This window comes from Nerophis lumbriciformis, linkage group LG18 (assembly GCF_033978685.3).
Source record: "Nerophis lumbriciformis linkage group LG18, RoL_Nlum_v2.1, whole genome shotgun sequence".
NCBI classification, from domain to species: domain Eukaryota; kingdom Metazoa; phylum Chordata; class Actinopteri; order Syngnathiformes; family Syngnathidae; genus Nerophis; species Nerophis lumbriciformis.
Window position 1 is genome coordinate 32,147,793 of NC_084565.2, and position 19,456 is coordinate 32,167,248.

Below are 19,456 nucleotides of genomic sequence, written 5' to 3' on the forward strand. Positions count from 1 at the left end.
TGCTGTTAAACGATTACAATTTTAAATGACATTAATGACACTTTTGCATTTTCATTAATCGGTATTAATCTCAATAAATTACCATTAAAATAGATGGTATCTCAAGTACCATATTTTCCGGACTATAAGGCGCACTTTGTTAGAATAATTATGTGTAAGTTATCACACAACTCTTATGCTTAAAGGCTGTTACTATAGTTATCAATTGTGCTGAAGTTGTACTTTTCTATCTGTGCAAAGGGACAACTTGCAATCTTGGATTGCGAGTCGTCTCGTATCAGTGTTTGTGTACAGACCCGGCCTGCTGACTGCCAAGGGCGAACATCGAGTACCTTGACGCAGACAAAGCAGAGACAGGGCGCCATCACGAGTGTCAGCACATTTCCATTTCTGAATGATCATATATTGTGTCTAACTGGGGCTGCTGAAATTAACCCCCTTCCTTTAGAAGCTGCCTCAGTGATGTAACCAGGGACCTCCCAAATAGAGGAGCATGTGGGACTGTAACTTAGAGCAGTGGTTCCCAACCTTTTTGTAGCTGCCGACCGGTCAACGCTTGAAAATGTGTCCCACGGACCGGGGGGGGAGGAGGTGTGGGGGGTTGATGGGTATGGTATTTTTATTTTTTTTAATTGTTTTTTGTCATAAAGAAATACAATCACGTGTGCTTACGGACTGTATCCCTGCAGACTGTATTGTTCTATATTGATATATAATGCATAAATTGTGTTTTTTATGTTGATTTAATAATAAAAAATAAAAACAATTTTAAACTTCTTGTGCGGCCGCGGCCCAGTGGTTGGAGACCACTGCCTTAGAGCGTAGGTTGGAACTGTAACTAAGTGTACAGCCCAATACGTCTCCCCTCATGCGTAAAATTTAACTATGTCTCTGCATGATTCCTTGCTTCTTGTCTGTTTAATAGATGTCATCAGTGTTTGAACCGGACTCACTTAAAATCCTTTTTTTCCCCTTTATAACTCGACATCGCGCCTTATAACCCGGTGCGCCTAATGTACGGAATCATTCTGGTTTTGCTTACCCACCTCGAAGCAATTTTATTTGGTACATGGTGTAATGATAAGTGTGACCAGTAGATGGCAGTCAACCATAAGAGATATGTGTAGACTGCACTATGATGACAATATGACTCAAGTAAACAACACCAACATTTTATATGTTCCATTGAAAATATAGAACATTACACACGGCGCTCAAAAATCTGTCAAAATGTTTTAGTACGACTTTGGTAAGCTATGAAGGCGCACCGCTTGATGGATTGTACTGTGCTTCAACATACGAGTATTATTATGGTGTGTGTAAAGGTAAGACATTATCTGGCGTTTTGTTTCACAATATTATGCAAAAACAACTTTTCTTACCTTCTGGTACCTGCCGATATGTATTTGGGATCTGCCTAAGACCTGAAAATTTGCGCGCCTCCCCCTTTGTAGTCTGTGCCGATGGCGTAGTCGATAAGCTTCTTCTTTTTTATCTTCTTGTTATGGGACATTCATCCTCCGCTGTTGCCATTTCTAATATAAAGTAGTGTAAAGTTCTTACTACAGATGTCCGATAATGGCTTTTTTGCCGATATTCCGATATTGTCCAACTCTTAATTACAGATTCCGATATCAACCGATACCGATATATACTGTACAGTCGTGGAACTAATACATTATTATGCTTAATTTTGTTGTGATGCCCCGCTGGATGCATTAAACAATGTAACAAGGTTTTCCAAAATAAATGAACTCAAGTTATGGAAAAAAATGCCAACATGGCACTGCTATATTTATTATTGAAGTCACAAAGTGCATTATTTTTTTTAACATGTCTCAAAACAGCAGCTTGGAATTTGGGACATGCTCTCCCTGAGAGAGCATGAGGAGGTTGAGGTGGGCGGGAGGGGTAGCAGGGGGTGTATATTGTAGCGTCCCGGAAGAGTTAGTGCTGCAAGGGGTTCTGGGTATTTGTTCTGTTGTGTTTATGTTGTGTTACGGTGCGGATGTTCTCCCGAAATGTGTTTGTCATTCTTGTTTGGTGTGGGTTCACAGTGTGGCGCATATTTGTAACAGTTTTAAAGTTGTTTATACGGTCACCCTCAGTATGACCTGTATGGCTGTTGACCAAGTATGCAGGGCATTCACTTGTGTGTGTGAAAAGCCGTAGATATTATGTGACTGGGCCGGCACGCAAAGGCAGTGCCTTTAAGGTTCATTGGCGCTCTGTACTTGTCCCTACGTCCGTGTACACAGCTGTGTTTTAAAAAGTCATGAATATTACTTTTTGAAACAGATTCCGATAATTTTGAAACCGATACCGATAATTTCCGATATTACATTTTAAAGCATTTATCGGACATTTCTAATTCCAACCCTTGATGCTGTTGTACGATATACCAGTATTAGTATACTACCGCGATACTAATGAATCATATTCGGTACTATACCGCCTCTAAAAAGTACCGGTCCCCCACCCGTCGTCGTCACGTCGTGTCATGCAGAGCGCCCTCAGGAAGAGGTGCTTTGAGACATGGCAAGCTAGCTAGTGGCTAATGTCTGTCCGCAGTCAGCAGTGTTGTACCTACTTCATTATCACTAATCCTTGTCTCCATGGAGACAATTCAAGTACGAATATTTCGAGTATCAACCCTGTAAGGCGTGTGATAGTTCTACATGCTTCACTTCACGTCGGAGCCATGAACATGGATGAATTAAACTTGCTTATATTTGACAAAGTCAACACAAGAATTCTTAATGTGCAATCATTAACCATTAAGGCAATCATCTTGATTTAAACACACTGATCACATGTGAATGAAGTGCATACTTAATCAACAGCCATACATGTCACACTAAGGGTGGCCATATGAACAATGCTAACACTGTCATAAACATGTGCCATATAGTGAAACCACACTAAACAACAATGACAAACACATTTTGGGAGAATATTTGCACCGCAACACAACATAAACAACAGATCAAATACCCAGAAATCCCTGCAGAACCACCTCTTCCGGGACGCTACAATATAAACAAACGCCATTGGTGGATCGACACCTAACATCCACTGTAATGATACCAAGTACAATAGCATATCTAGTTGATACTATAATGACTACATCAATATTTTTTAGCATCACAAAATCTTCTTTCGTTTAAAAAAAAATTAAGTTTATAAACTCAGGAAATATGTCCCTGGACTTTGAATATGACCAATGTATGATCCTGGAACTACTTGGTATCGGATTGATACCCAAATTTGTGGTATCATCCAAAACTAATGTAAAGTATCCAAACAACATAAGAATAAGTGATTATTAAATTTTAGATAGAACATGTTAAAAAAGAGAAAATAACCAGTTATTAACAGTAATGAACAAGTAGATTAATAATTCATTTTCTACCATTTGTCCTTAATAATGTTGACAAAATAAAAGAATGATAAATGACAATATGTTACTGCATATGTCAGCAGACTAAATTAGGATATTTTATTTGTTTATTTACTAATAAAAGACAAGTATGTTCACTATTTTATTTAAGGACAAACTTGCAATAAGAAACATAGGTTTAATGTACCCTAAGATTTTTTGTTAAAATAAAGCCAATAATGACATTTTTTGTGGTCCCCTTTATTTAGAAAAGTGCCAAAATTTTTTTAGTACAGGTACCGATACCAAAACATTAGTCCTGTCTGTTATCTGCTTGTTTCTACAAGATTAAGCAACTGAATGAACATCCTCCAAGACGTGATTGCATCATTCTAGAAAGAGGTTCCGCAGCCTCCGAAGCAGAACCTACAGGTTCTGTAACAGTTTCTTCCCTCAGGACGTAGGACTCTTGAATTTTGCATCATAATAATCCCCTCAACTCCCCGCAAAATGGATTAACTTGCTGGAATAAAAAAGACAATATAACATACATCCATAAACGTGGATGCATGTGAAAAAGTGCAATCTATTAATCTGTACAGTAATCTATTTATTTATTTATATATGCACCTTATTGCTTTTTTATCCTGCACTACCATGAGCTAATGAAACGAAATGTTGTTCTTATTTGTACTGTAAAGTTCATATTTGAATGAAAATAAAAAGGAAGTCTAAGTCTCTTTTATCAGGGGTATACAACATGACCCCTCTATCTATAAAATAAAATATTTACTTCGCGACAAAAAATTTAAAGTCTCTCCCATGCTTTGAACTGAACTCGGATTTGGCCCCCGGGCCTCCAGTTGATTTGAGTATCAAAAATAAGCCTTTTTTTTTTTTTTCTTAGGGTGCAATTATTCGCACTTTTGAACGTTGCCTCCCCTGATAGGGAATGGAGGATTTACAGTAAATGTATGACTAATATTGTCTGGAACAAGGCGGCTGTGTGCCCGCTCAAAGGGCCCGTTGTGAGGGACCCCAAGCTGGGGCATTTCCATGCTGAGCGACGGCTGCTGACAGCATTGTGGGGGCGGAGGGTGCCTCGGAAAAGAGATGGAGGCGGGGGGGAGGGCTCTGTCAGCAGTTTCCAAACCTCTGTAAAGTAGCATTAACAATATATATATCTATTTTTTAATTAGCATTCATAATCGTCTTTTTTTTTCTTTTTTTTTTTTTACAAAAGATGTAAATATTAATAGCATTATTTGTATGCCCGTGCAAAAGTTAGTTAGAAAAAAGTGCACGTGCCTTTGAATACCTGCTTGTTAATGAGGGATGTGTACTCATGCACCATCATCACATTACAACAGGGGCTCAAACATGAGCTCCGTTACACGAGCTAACATTCTCCCTCGACAAAGAAAAATAGAAGCATGCCCATCCGAGCGTGGAAATAAATCCAAAGTATGAACACGCTCCGGTGGCTGTGTAGGACTTAAGCTGGAAACTTACAGCTGCTGCTGGTGATGGTGGTGGCGCGCTTTAGATAAGAATGCCAGTAATCTTAGGTCTTGCTATCACGCCGGCACAAAAACATGACCTTAATCCTCCGCCCGGCTGTAGATCCATAGATATGTACTTTGAAACTTATTTGTATTCATCATAACCTCTATACTCTCTCTGCACAGTGGCGCTGTTCTAGCAAGACAGGTGAGCTCATTCCTATAGATGTGTTAATATATTAAAAAGTGCTAGTCATTTTTGTTTTATAAAACAATAAAATGTCACAAGTAAAAAAAAAAAAAAAAAACATCCACTGTAGCGTATTATTTTGTGTGGTCGGAGCTCTTGTTGCTAGGCAGACTTGTGGTTAGGCTTTTATTTGACATGTTAACTTGTTTTATATTAACAGTGTTATTGTTTTCCAATGACAAATAATTTAATGAATGACTATTTCAAAAGTTACAACGGCATCGTCATTACCCGCAAAAAAAATATTATGTATCTATCTGTATCATTTAGGGATGCAACGATATCAAAATCTCACAGTATTAAGGCCACGGTATGATAATAATGTGATGTATGTCCATACAAAAAGACTTAAACATGCCATAGTGTGTGAAATGGAGTGGCAGGAATGTTTAGGATAAACACACATACTGTCATTGAACACAAACATAATGCTAAAATGTTCTAATCATTTTTCATTACTACAAACAAATATTTTTAAGTGCAAAGATTTGTGCAGGAACATATTGTCAGGTTCAAACACTGATGACATCTATTAAACAGACAAGAAGCAAGGAATTAAACAGAGACAGAATTAAATTTGGCTCATTGAGGAGAATTACAGGGTTTGTCTATGCGTCGTAACTCAGTCACACGCTCTTTTTTAATTCAAAACGTACTTACTGAACTCTGCGTTCCTTCCTCTTGTCCTCTGTTTTCCGTCAATCTTCAGATTCCAGCCGGAGTGAAGAAAAGCAGTTCCTCAATCAGGAGATGTTTGCCATGGTCTTCTGGTTTCACTGACCCTGCTGCAATCGTCAGACGTGTTGGAATCCGGCTCGAAGGACCAAGAAGATGTCAGGTTCAAACATTGATGACATCTATAAAACAGACAAGAGGCAAGGAATTAAACAGAGACAGAATTCAATTTAGCTCATCGAGGAGAAACGTCTGGGCTAAACTCTTTGTACAGTCTTCCACCATGCTCTGACGAAAGGTCGCAAGCCTCCTCTTTTATTTGGACTTTCCCTGATTACATGGCATCAGCTGTTTCTAAAGGAAGGGGGGTCGTAAACAGCCGTCGCCTTTGGTCACAAAACAGTTCAAAGAAAAGGTGCCTGGAGGGGGGTCAGGTCCTGCTTCCTCTCCGCTTTGTAGATCTCGTGTCAAAACACAAACTTCCTGTGGATTACAATAGATCAAAGAAATCGACACCTTCATGTCGCTTCCCATCCTACACAGTGGAGTTTTACAAGCCTTTTGATTGGTAAGATCAAATACAGCTTTTGTCTGCTCGCCGGGAACTCATCGAAATACACATTTTTGTGATAACTTAGATGCAATTATTCTGACATACTGTGCCACTCAACTTTTACTTTATGAGAAGTAGTGTTCAGTTCAATGTGCTGCATTACAATACAATGTAATGCGTCACATATTTACAGTTGTTTCTTCACAGCGCGTCAGAAAAGGAGTTGGAAGAAGCAGAGCTTATTTAATCCTACCCCTTTTCATACCATAGCAATTTTGTCCCATTTCTTTGTTCTCTGTTTGTAACAGAACAGTGAATGCTGCATTTAGTTTAGATAATAATGAGTCCATTATTTAATTTTTTTTAAACTATTAAATGAACCTAAAATATGACTTACTTTATCTTTGTGGAAAATATTGGACACAATGTGTTGTCAAGCTTATGAGAGGTGATGCAAGTGTAAGCCACTGTGACACTATTGTTTTTTTGTTTTTTTAATGTTTTTATCTTTTTTTTATAAATGGCTGTGATGATAATGTAAATGAGGGATTTCTAATCACTGCTAAGTTGGAATTCTTATTAATATTGATACTGCTGTCGATATTATTAATTTTTGTTTGACTACTTTTGGATTGCTTTGTGTCATGTTTGTGTGTCCTCTCAATTGCTCTGTTGATTGCTATTCTGAATGTTGCTGGGCCGGGTTTGGTTTTGGATTTGGAATTGTATTATCGTAATGTGTATTATTTTGTTGGATTGATTCATTTAAAAAAAAAAAAAAATAACAGTGAATAAATAAATAAATAATTAGATAAATATACCATAAGTAAGTATACACATATTAAATACATAAATCATTATCTCATGTATTCTTTCTTAAAAAAAAAAAGAAAAAAAAAAAAAGGTTCATCTGAATCATATAGGTGCCCTGTTTGATTTCTTTGCATAATCAATTCAATAATTTGATTCCACATACTGATATGCTAAAGGTTTTAAGTGTTGTACGTGCATACAAATGTTTTAAATTAGATTTTCCTCTAAGGTTATATTTCTCCTATTTTGTTAAGAATTGTTGTACATTCTTGGGTAGCAGGTTGTAGTTTGCTTTGTTCATAATTGTTGGTGTTTGCAAATGCACCAAGTTGTTGAATTTCAATCTTTTTGATTTAATAAGCTTTTGGCTTTTCCCTGTCATGAGTTGCCACAGCGGGTCAAAATGCATGAATTGTTTTGGCTTAGTTTTTACATCGGTTGCCTTTCTTGGGGTGACTTTGGCCGGGAATCGAACCCGTGTCTTCTGGCACAAAAGGCAGAAAGACGTGCGTAGCATTACACCACAAGGGATGCAGATGTCGAAAGAATCACTCGTCTGTGTAAATTAAATAAAATAGGTTCGAAATAATGAAGAATTGAGGACATCTTGTGCAAAACACTACAATTAGGTCCTTGAAACTTAGACCGTGTGTATGTGTACGTGTGTGTGTGTGTGTGTGTGTGTGTGTGTGTGTGTGTGTGTGTGTGTGTGTTCTTTCTCGGGGGGGCGCAACTCTTGACATCCTGTTATTAGGAGGACATTTGACTTTTGTGAGAACATTTTGGCAAATAATACTGCTAGAATGAGCTCCTACCAGGAGACTGTGTTAGAGTGTGTGTGCTTGCGTGTGTGTGTAGGTGTGTGTGTTTGTGTTCTTGGATTTCTACCCTTCTTGAGACATCAACAAGGAAAAGTACCTTCCATATGAGGACCGGTGAACAAGTTAGGGCCGAAATCATGGTCCCAAGGCGGAAAACCGTTGCATCTAATAGAGAGCCAAATACTAGAGTCCGTGAACATTGCTCCAAAGTCAGATTTTTTTGTTGATTCAATGTGCATACAAATGTAAACTTTGACAGGTGCAAAGGCAGCAATCTATGATAAAACAAGCTAAAGAAGGACTTCCTTATTCATCCCACCCCAAAAAACGCCAGGTGAACAGTTGATTTTTACGACTTCCGGTGCTGACGGAAGACAACCCGCGTCCCATATGTGACCACAGGATGAACAGGTACACTACGGTTCTAAGACTATAGTGGTCATTTACAGTTAGCGTCTACAGCTGGGTTGCCCAAAGTGTGGCACAGGGGTCATCTGTGGTCCGTGACTCGTTTGTCATCGGCCTTAAGCACATTCCAAGAAAACAAAAAATAGAGATCTCACAAACGAGTCACGTGGTGAAATCTATCAAAATTAGGGTAGTCCCAAAAAGGAGGGATTTTTCAAATTTACTGTGTGTCGCTTTTAAAAGTGTTCCCCCTCTAGTCAACATATGAAATAATAAGTGTGTGTAAAAATTTGAAGTGCTCCCCCTCTGGCCAACATATGTAATGACAAGTGTGTAAGAAATTGAAATGCGCCCTTTTTGGCCAAAATTAATTTAAAAACATAAATAAATATGTATATAGAGACATACTGTAATAACTGGAAGTAAATAATGAAGATTTAAAACCAATTAGAACAAAAAATAAAAATATAAATAAATTAACAAAAAGCAGTCTTTTTCTCACAATGTGTCGACTTATTTCTTATAAAGTTGGGAACAATTTCTCATATTCTTTCGGATTCTGTAATATTGCAATATTTTCTCATAAAAATATGACTTTATCTAAAATTATGACTATGTAAAATTACTTTTTAATGCAAAATGGTGACATTTTCCAATTTTTTTGTTCTTTAAAACAATGACATAATTCCGATTATCATTATAATATTTGCAACATTTTAAAGTTTTCTTATATAATTGTGACTTTTGTCGAGTAAAATTACGACTCATTTCATAAAATTGCCAAAATGTTAAGCTTTCCTTGTAAAATTGCGACCGTTATTGAGTAAAATTCCAACTTTTATCATAATATTGCACAAATTTTCAGTTTTTCTTGTAAAATTTTGACTTGCGTTGAGTAAAATGATGACTTTTATTATAATACTGACAAAAACTTTTTCTTGTGAAATTGTGACCTTCTTGTGAAATTCCAACTAATTTTTCACAACAAGCTTTTTTATATTTGCATAGTATGTATATCAATCAATCAATCAATCTTTATTTATATAGCCCTAAATCACAAGTGTCTCAAAGGGCTGCACAAGCCACAACGACATCCTCGGTACAAAGCCCACATACGGGCAAGGAAAAACTCACCCCAGTGGGACGTCGATGTGAATGACTATGAGAAACCTTGGAGAGGACCGCATATGTGGGTAACCCCCCCCCTCTAGGGGAGACCGAAAGCAATGGATGTCGAGTGGGTCTGACATAATATTGTGAGAGTCCAGTCCATAGTGGATCCAACATAATAGTAAGAGTCCAGTCCATAGTGGGGCCAGCAGGACACCATCCCGAGTGGAGACGGGTCAGCAGCGTAGAGATGTTCCCAGCCGATGCACAGGCGAGCGGTCCACCCCGGGTCCCGACTCTGGACAGCCAGCACTTCATCCATGGCCACCGGACCTGTGCCCCCCCCCCTCAAGGAAAAGGGGAGCAGAGGAGAAAAGAAAAGAAACGGCAGATCAACTGGTCTAACAGGGGGGCTATTTAAAGGCTAGAGTATACAAATGAGTTTTAAGATGGGACTTAAATGCTTCTACTGAGGTAGCATCTCTAATTGTTACCGGGAGGGCATTCCATAGTACTGGAGCCCGAATAGAAAACGCTCTATAGCCCGCAGACTTTTTTGGGGCTCTGGGAATCACTAATAAGCCGGAGTTCTTTGAACGCAGATTTCTTGCCGGGACATATGGTACAATGCAATCGACAAGATAGGACGGAGCTAGACCGTGTAGTATTTTATACGTAAGTAGTAAAACCTTAAAGTCACTTCTTAAGTGCACAGGAAGCCAGTGCAGGTGAGCCAGTATAGGCGTAATATGATCAAACTTTCTTGTTCTTGTCAAAAGTCTAGCAGCCGCATTTTGTACCAACTGTAATTTTTTAATGCTAGACATAGGGAGACCCGAAAATAATACGTTACAGTAGTCGAGACGAGACGTAACGAACGCATGAATAATGATCTCAGCGTCGCTAGTGGATAAAATAGAACGAATTTTAGCGATATTACGGAGATGAAAGAAGGCCGTTTTAGTAACACTCTTAATGTGTGATTCAAACGAGAGAGTTGGGTCGAAGATAATACCCAGATTCTTTACTGATTCGCCTTGTGTAATTGTTTGGTTGTCAAATGTTAAGGTGGTATTACTAAATAAATGTCGGTGTTTAGCAGGACCGATAATCAGCATTTCCGTTTTCTTGGCGTTGAGTTGCAAGAAGTTAGCGGACATCCATTGTTTAATTTCATTAAGACACGCCTCCAGCTGACTACAATCCGGCGTGTTGGTCAGCTTTAGGGGCATGTAGAGTTGGGTGTCATCAGCATAGCAATGAAAGCTAACACCGTATTTGCGTATGATGTCGCCTAGCGGCAGCATGTAAATACTAAAGAGTGCAGGGCCAAGAACCGAACCCTGAGGAACTCCGCACGTTACCTTAACATAGTCCGAGGTCACATTATTATGGGAGACGCATTGCATCCTGTCAGTAAGATAAGAGTTAAACCACGACAAAGCTAAGTCTGACATACCAATACGTGTTTTGATACGCTCTAATAAAATATTATGATCGACGGTATCGAAAGCAGCGCTAAGATCAAGAAGCAGCAACATAGATGACGCATCAGAATCCATCGTTAGCAGTAGATCATTAGTCATTTTTGCGAGGGCTGTCTCCGTAGAGTGATTTGCCCTGAAACCGGATTGAAAAGGTTCACAGAGATTGTTAGACACTAAGTGTTCATTTAGCTGCTGTGCGACAATTTTTTCGAGGATTTTCGAAATAAAGGGAAGGTGGGACACCGGTCGGTAGTTTACCATGAGGTCAGGATCAAGGTTAGGTCTTTTGAGCAGAGGATGAATAACCGCTTTCTTGAATGCTAGGGGAACAGTGCCAGAGGAAAGTGATAAGTTTATAATATTTAGCACTGATGGACCTAATAATACAAAAAGCTCCTTGATAAGTTTCCCAGGAAGTGGGTCAAGTAAACATGTTTGTTTTATCCCACTTACACGCTGTAATAGTTCCTCTAATGTTATTTCATCAAAAAGAGAGAGACTATTTTGTATTGCAGTATCCGTCGTAGATACAGTTGTATCTGTGTTCATAGAACCCAGTTGTAGCTGGGATGCGTTGTCTTTAATCTCCTTTCTAATGAGTTCAATTTTCTTATTAAAGAAATTCATAAAGTCATCTGCCGAGTGGGTGGAGCTATTGGGAGGAGTCCCTTGTTGGGTTAGCGATGCTACTGTACTAAACAAAAATTTAGGGTCGTTTTTGTTGAGGCGGATGAGATTTGAGTAATATTTAGCTTTAGCTAAGGTAAGCATGCGTTTATACGATATTAAACTATCACTCCATGCTTGATGGAAAACCTCAAGCTTGGTCACGCGCCATTTGCGTTCCAACTTTCTACATGATAATTTATGAGCTCTGGTTTCCTCTGTAAACCATGGGGTGCGCCTTTTAGGGGCCCTTTTTTGTTTTAGCGGTGCTATACTATCAATGGTTTTGCGCAGGGCATTGTCAAAGTTGTTAGTGAGGTTATCAATAGAGCCGACATAATTTGGGAATGGTGCCATTACCGAAGGCAGTAGGTCATATATTAATATTGTAAATGCAAATCTGTATATATCTAGAAATGGTGGTCCTAAAGAGGTAGTGTGTGTGTGTGTTCTTGAGACACCAACAAGGAAAAATACCTTCCATATGAGGACCGGTGAAGAAGTTAGGACCAAAATCATAGTTCCAATACAGAAAACCATTGCATCTAACAGAGAGCCAAATACTAGAGTCCGTGAACATTGCTCCAAAGTAAGGATTTTTTTGTTGATTTAATGTGCATAGAAAAGTAGACATTGACAGGCGCAAAGGCAGCAATATATGATAAAACAAGACGGCAGCTAAAGATGGACTTTCCTATTCATCCCTGAACAAATCTGCCAGGTGAACAGCGGATTTCACAAATTCCGGTGCTGACCACAGGATGAACAGATACACTACGGTACTAAGACTATAGTGGCCATTAACAGTTAGCTTCTACAGCTGAGTTGCCCAAAGTGCGGCACAGGGGTCATCTGTGGTTCGTGACTCGTTTGTCATCGGCCTTAAGCACATTACAAGAAAACAAAAATAGAGATCTCATTTGCACCCCTGGTGGTGAAATCTATCAAAATTAGGGTGGTCCTAAAGAGGTAGGCATTTTTCAGAGGTCTCAAGAAGGTAACAAATACAAGAATATGTGTGTGTGTGTGTGTGTGTGTGTGTGTGTGTGTGTGTGCTCTTGTATTTCTACCCTTCTTGAGACAACAAGGAAAAGTATTTTCCATATGAGGAGGTGTGACCAAGTTAGGACATAAATCATGGTCCCAATACGGAAAACCATTGCATCTAATAGAGAATGTCTCACTTGCACCCCTGGTGGTGAAATCTATCAAAATGAGGGTGGTCCCAAAAAGGAGGGATTTTTCAAATTGACTGTGTGTAGCTTTTAAAAGTGCTCCCCCTCTGGTCAACATATGAAATAAGTAAATGATAAATGATAAATGGGTTGTACTTGTATAGCGCTTTTCTACCTTCAAGGTACTCAAAGCGCTTTGACACTAATTCCACATTTACCCATTCACACACTGATGGAGGGAGCTGCCATGCAAGGCGCTAACCAGCACCCATCAGGAGCAAGGGTGAAGTGTCTTGCTCAGGACACAACGGACATGACGAGGTTGGTACTAGGTGGGGATTGAACCAGGGACCCTCGGGTCGCGCACGGCCATTCTTCCACTGCGCCACGCCGTCCCTAGTGTGTAAAAAATTAAAAGTGCTCCCCCTCTGGCCAACATATGTAATGACAAGTGTGTATAAGAAATTGAAATGCGCCCCCTTTGGCCAAAATCAATAAAACAAATACAATAAATATGTATATAGAGACATACTGTAATAACTTGAAGAAAATGATTCAAAACCAATTAAAAACAAACAAAAAAATTCTCTAAAAGCTTACCTTTTTTTATATTTGCATAGTATGTATATATTATTAATGTTGTAAATACAAATCTTTATATATCTAGAAAGGTTAGTCCTAAAGAGGTAGGCATTTTTCAAGAAGGTAAGAAACACAAGAATGTGTGTGTGTGTGTGTGTGTGTGTGTGTGTGTGTTGGTGTGTGCATACCAACAAACGAAAAGAAATGGGACTTGTCATCCGGTCAGTGAAGGGTCCCCAACCAGAGCAGCTCTCCTTCTCTTCCTTTCCTCGGTGATGTGCAGGCGTCAACATGCGTCACAGATCCATCTGTTGCTTTCCAGCGGGTGTTCCGCCTCCCCGAGCATCGCTTTCATTCGCCACAGCAGACATGATGGAGGGTGGACGCACGAGCGGGACGAGAGAGGCCGTGCCGGCGCTTTGAAGCATGTTCACCTTTAGGATGGAGGAGGAGGAGGAGGAGGAGGAAAAAAATATATATATAAGCACATGGAATGAAATGTGCAGCTGTACATAGTGTAGCTCTATATGGCGAGGTGCCCGGGGGCCCAGCTGCACGCATTAATTACATATTCACAGCTATAGATCGACTCTCACCTCACTGATTGCCTTCACCCACAGCATGTCTGCCCTAATTGCAATTGTTAACCTCAAAGTTGCTCTCATAAACCAAATTGACAATCTGTCAGGTGCAATTAGGTTGCCTAACAGAATGGATCGGCTCATTTTCTTCATTTCACTTCACCACCACCACTGTGCAGGCCAACCATGAAATGATAAATGAAAAAAAAAAAAGCTGACACAGCAGACTTTCTCCCTTTAAACACCAGTGAAATGTTCATTACTTCTTGCCCGAGGCGCTACTTCTGAAGCAAGACTTCTATAAGGGGCGTTCATGATTTTAAATTAAAAATGGACATTGACATTAACTATAGTTTTGTTTTCACGAAAGATCTGCACCACAGTCATTAGACTGCATTTCAATTTCTAATGGTCGCCATTGCTTAGCTGGAATTAAAAAGAAAGGTATAAAGGACAATAATGATGTTACTACATCATAGTAGCTCATAACCGGGACCTAAATTCCACCTAAATATGGCAGCGCAAATTTTTAGATATTGAAAACTGTGTGTCTGATACAGAAAATGATGTTTGTACTGACGTTACGATGCATAAATGTATACAACTAAATATATGTCAAGTAAAAGTATTTTATTTACCTTTTTTTATTTTAATTAAATTAATTTGTGATTAAAGTTGATAGTCACACACACACACACAAGGTGGTGAAATTACCCTCTGCATTTGACCCATCCCCTTGGGAGATGAGGGGAGCAGAGAGCACCAGCAGTGGCCGTGCTCGGGAATCATTTTGGTGATTTAACCCCCAATTCCAACCCTTGATGTTGAGTGCCAAGCAGGGTCCCATTTTTATAGTCTTTGGTTTGACTCGACCGGGTTTTGAACTCACGACCTACCGATCTCAGGGCGGACACTCTAACCACAAGGCCACTGAGCAGGCTAATTATTTGTATTGTTATATTTTGGTTTTTATTCTTGATTCCATTCACCTTCTAATTGTATGCAACTGTAATTAAATATAATATATAAATTATAGGGGTGTAACGGTACACAAAAATTTCGGTTCGGTACGTACCTCGGTTTAGAGGTCACGGTTCGGTTCATTTTCGGTACAGTAAGAAAACAACAAAATATACATTTTTTGGTTATTTATTTACCAAATTTGTAAACAATGGCTTTATCCTTTTAACATTGGGAACACTATAATAATTATGCCCACGTTAATCAACTTTAAACTGCCTCAAGTGTTGCTCAGATTAAATAAAATGACAAAACGTCTTTTGCCACTTTATAGACAAATTCACTTGAATTCAAAATTTGCATCATGTTATTTGACACAATGTGAATTAGTGAATTATATTTATATAGCGTTTTCCCCTAGTGACTTAAAGCACTTTACATAGTCAAACCCAATGGGAAAAAAACCCTATTTGTTCTCAGTAGCGACTAGTATGAACAAATAAAATTACTTTAACTGCTTCAAGACATGTTTTTTTGTTTTTGCGGTTTTTGAGTAAGTGCTTTGAGGCAATGCCAGAGCAGCCATTTCATCCATAGCATTGCTTTTTCCCTCAATATGTCGGAACCAAGCCTGCTTATGTGTATTTTCCAAGGCAGGTTTCATCAGATTTTGCCTCTAGCACCATTGAACCACTGCTTTGAACATTTGGACGCAGTATTTTCCAAGAACCCTAGTTTAGAGGCTTGCCACATAGCTGCTCAGATGCCTCTCGAATCTCTGCAGTGTTTCTATAAGTCCTAGTTCTCGGCGCGAGCTATGAATAATGTAAAGGAACGATGCATATGCAGATCAGTTGGAGTGAATCTTGGAGGGATTCATCAAAAGGAGCCAAAAGGGGATCGCGTTGTTCTAATAAGTTATCACAAATAGTTCCATTGTGTTACAATACACATTTCAAACAGTTCACCATGCAGGCGACATAACCTTTAAGTTATGACATGCATCCTTCAAGCACTCAGAGCAGGCGTAATAATGACTAACAGCAGCTAAAGGTCAGAATCAGAGTGGAACATAAGCTTTGCTGCTAGAACGTCCTACTTTCCGGGTAAATAGAGACACTGCATTGGCAGACGGGAGATGATTGGAGAGCCCAATAAAAGAGCGGAGTCTAAGAAACACAAAGACAAGAATATGGACATGGAACAAAGGCTACAGAAGGTGGAAGAATTGAAGCAAGATCTTAAGTCCCGGCATTGTAATATTTGAATGATGATAAATGAATGTGTTGTGGCAGTATGCGGATTTCACCAATGCAGCGGTTTGTGGAAACAATCGGTTGTTTTTACAAACAGTTTAAATAAACTGCCAACGTTAGAATGCTAAACAGGAAGTGCTTAAAGTGTAATGGCCTTGTAAAAACACTGAGACAAAGTCTAAGTTCATTGTGTTTTTGAAACTACATACATTTTTTCCCCTCAGAGTTTTCAACTTACGTCAATTGTTTTGCCAAGAGGATTATTTTTAGAATGTACTATTTTTGGCCAAAGTAAGACAAAGAAAATAATCTGAAGTTGCCTTTATTTTGAAGTTATTATGCCATGATTTTACCAGTCCGGCCCGCATGGGAATAGATTTTCCTTTATGCGGCCCTTGAGCTAAAATTGGTTTGACACCCGTGGTCTACAGCGATTAGGAATACAAATAAAATACATATTGTTTACTATTATTATTATTACCGTGTAGGTTATTGCCTTGGATGGCTAAGAAGCCAAGACTTCTCTCTCCCACGGTCAGTTCTGTTGCCAGACTTGATGCAGTCATTGGTCAATTTACACCTCAGTCATTAAAAGCAATAACAGTAATTTATTTCGCCCACTTTATATGTGGTCATTGGCCAGTAAACAAAACCGTTAGTGATTACCCAGTTCCCTCACCCAAGATGTGGCCAGTCATCACAAGCAGTAAACACTTCTGCAGTAATAGTGATCAGTCGGTTCCATCATACAGTCCGTTGGCAATCATTGGTCAGTCTCCATTTCAATATAAAAAAAACAAACAGTAATAGTGATCCTCGAGTTCTGTCACTCAGGATTTATCCAGTCATTGGCCAAATTATTATTTACCATTGGTAAAAGTAATTAACCCAGACTCATTGGCGAATTGACACTTATAAAATTATCAGCAGTAACAGTCATCAGTCAGTTACATTGTACAATCTTCAAGAACTAATTGGTCAGTCCACACATCAATAAATAAAACAGCAAGAGTTGTTATCCAGTTGTGCCACCCAGGATTCATCTCGTCATTTGCCAGTCAAAACAAGCAGTAAAAGTAACAATTCGGTTCTGTTGTCCTGTCTTTAGTACCTATAGGCCAGTTGATACTTCAATAATTATCAGCAGTAACAGTCATCAGTCGGTTACATTGCACAATCTTTAAAAACTCATTGGTCAGTCTACACTTTAGTAAATAAAACAGTAACAGTTTTTATCCAGTTGTGCCACCCAGGATTCATCCAGTCATTGGCCAGGCATCACAAGCAGTAAAAGTATTTACTATTGTGCTGTCTTTGAGTACCTTTAGGTCAGTTGATAATTCAATGATTATCAGTAGGGATGTCCGATAATGGCTTTTTTGCCGATATCGGATATTCCGATATTGTCCAACTCTTAATTACCGATACCGATATATATAGTCGTGGAATTAACACATTATTATGCCTAACTTTGTTTTGATGCCCTGCTGGATGCATTAAACAATGTAACAAGGTTTTCCAAAATAAATCAACTCAATTATGGAAAAAAATGCCAACATGGCACTGCCATATTTATTATTGAAGTCACAAAGTGCATTATTTTTTTAACATGCCTCAAAACAGCAGCTTGGAATGTGGGACATGCTCTCCCTGAAATAATCCTGATACCCACTACAACTATGGGAAACACTGTACTTTGACTTTCACAAAGTGCTTCTTTTTTTTTTTTTTTTTTTTAAACATGCCTCAAAACAACAGCTACAAAAACAATGAAGGCACACAGCTTCAAGCCAGAGTATACTATAAAATGGGCTCAATCTGCCCTGTTCTTAACGTATTCGCATGAGTAACAAAAATGTGCAAATAAAAACAAGAAAGGCACAAAAATAAAAAAACTGCTTCAGTCTAGACTAGGAGATAACACAGCCATCCTTTAAAGTGCATGAACATTAATAAAACTGCTTCAGTCTAGACTAGTAGAAAACACAGCCATCCTTTAAAGTGCATGGAGAGAAAAAAAGGCACAAAACATAAATAAAACAGCTTCACTCAGTCCAGACTATTAGTCTATTTGTGCAACAGATGAAGTTCAAAGAGTGGGCTAATTCTTTTTCTCCTTGTCATCACGTGTGAGAGGTAGATTTTTCTGAATGAAAACAAGCATCTGCAAGGGGTTCTGGGTATTTGTTCTGTTGTGTTTGTGTTACGGTGCGGATGTTCTCCCGAAATGTGTTTTTCATTCTTGTTTGGTGTGGGTTCACAGTGTGGCGCATGTTTGTAACAGTGTTAAAGTTGTTTATACGGCCACCCTCAGTGTGACCTGTATGGCTGTTGATCAAGTATATCTTGCATTCGCTAGTGCGTGTGTCAAGCCGTAGATAGTATGAGATTGGGCCGGCACGCAAAGGCAGCGCCTTCAAGGATTACCGTATTTTTCAGACTATAAGTCGCAGTTTTTTTCATAGTTTGGCCGGGCTCCAGTGCGGTTTATATGTTTTTTTCCTTCTTTATTATGCATTTTCAGCAGGTGCGACTTATACTCCGGTGCGACTTATACTCCGAAAAATACGGCAATTGGCGCTCTGTACATCTTCCTGCGTCCGTGTACACAGCGGCGTTTTAGAGAGTCACAAATTTTACTTTTGGAAACTGATACTGATAATCTTGAAACAGATACTGATCATTTCCGATATTACTTTTTAAAGCATTTAACGGCCGATAATAATCGGACCTCCGATATTATCGGACATCCCTAATTATCAGCAATAACAGTTATCAGTCGGTTCCCTCGTACAGTTGTTTTGAACGCATTGGTCAGTCGACAGTGCAATAATTACAAATACTAACAGGATTTGGTCGGTTCTGACGTGGAGTCTTTAAGCAGCCTTTGGCCAGACTACACATCAATCATAACAAACAGTAAAAGTGATTAGTCAGTTTTACCAATCAGGCTAGGTTTTAATATGGCCTTCCCAAAGTCCTGACTTAAAACGTTTGGACAATGCTGAAGAAACAAGTCCATGTCAAAAAAACTAAATATTTAGCTGAACTGCACCAATTTTGTCAAGAGGAGTGGTCAAAAATTCAAGCAGAAGCTTGTGGATGGCTACCAAAAGCGCCTTATTGCAGTGAAACTTGCCAAGGGACATGTAACCAAATATTAACATTGCTGTATGTATACTTTTGACCCAGCAGATTTGGTCACATGTTCAGTAGAACCATAATAAATTCATAAAAG

At 38.9% G+C, this 19,456-nt stretch overlaps 1 long non-coding RNA gene across 1 annotated transcript in view; it reads right to left on the reverse strand.

Moving 5' to 3' along the window:
- The window catches only part of LOC133617829 (uncharacterized), a 71,348-nt gene that overhangs the window by 18,264 nt on the left and 33,628 nt on the right, over window positions 1-19,456 (reverse strand). Inside the window, exons 3-4 of the long non-coding RNA XR_009817072.1 lie at window positions 13,610-13,855; window positions 5,792-5,988 (exon numbers count right to left, since the gene is read on the reverse strand). This is a non-coding gene — a long non-coding RNA (uncharacterized lncRNA). The remainder of the gene's footprint in view (window positions 1-5,791; window positions 5,989-13,609; window positions 13,856-19,456) is intronic.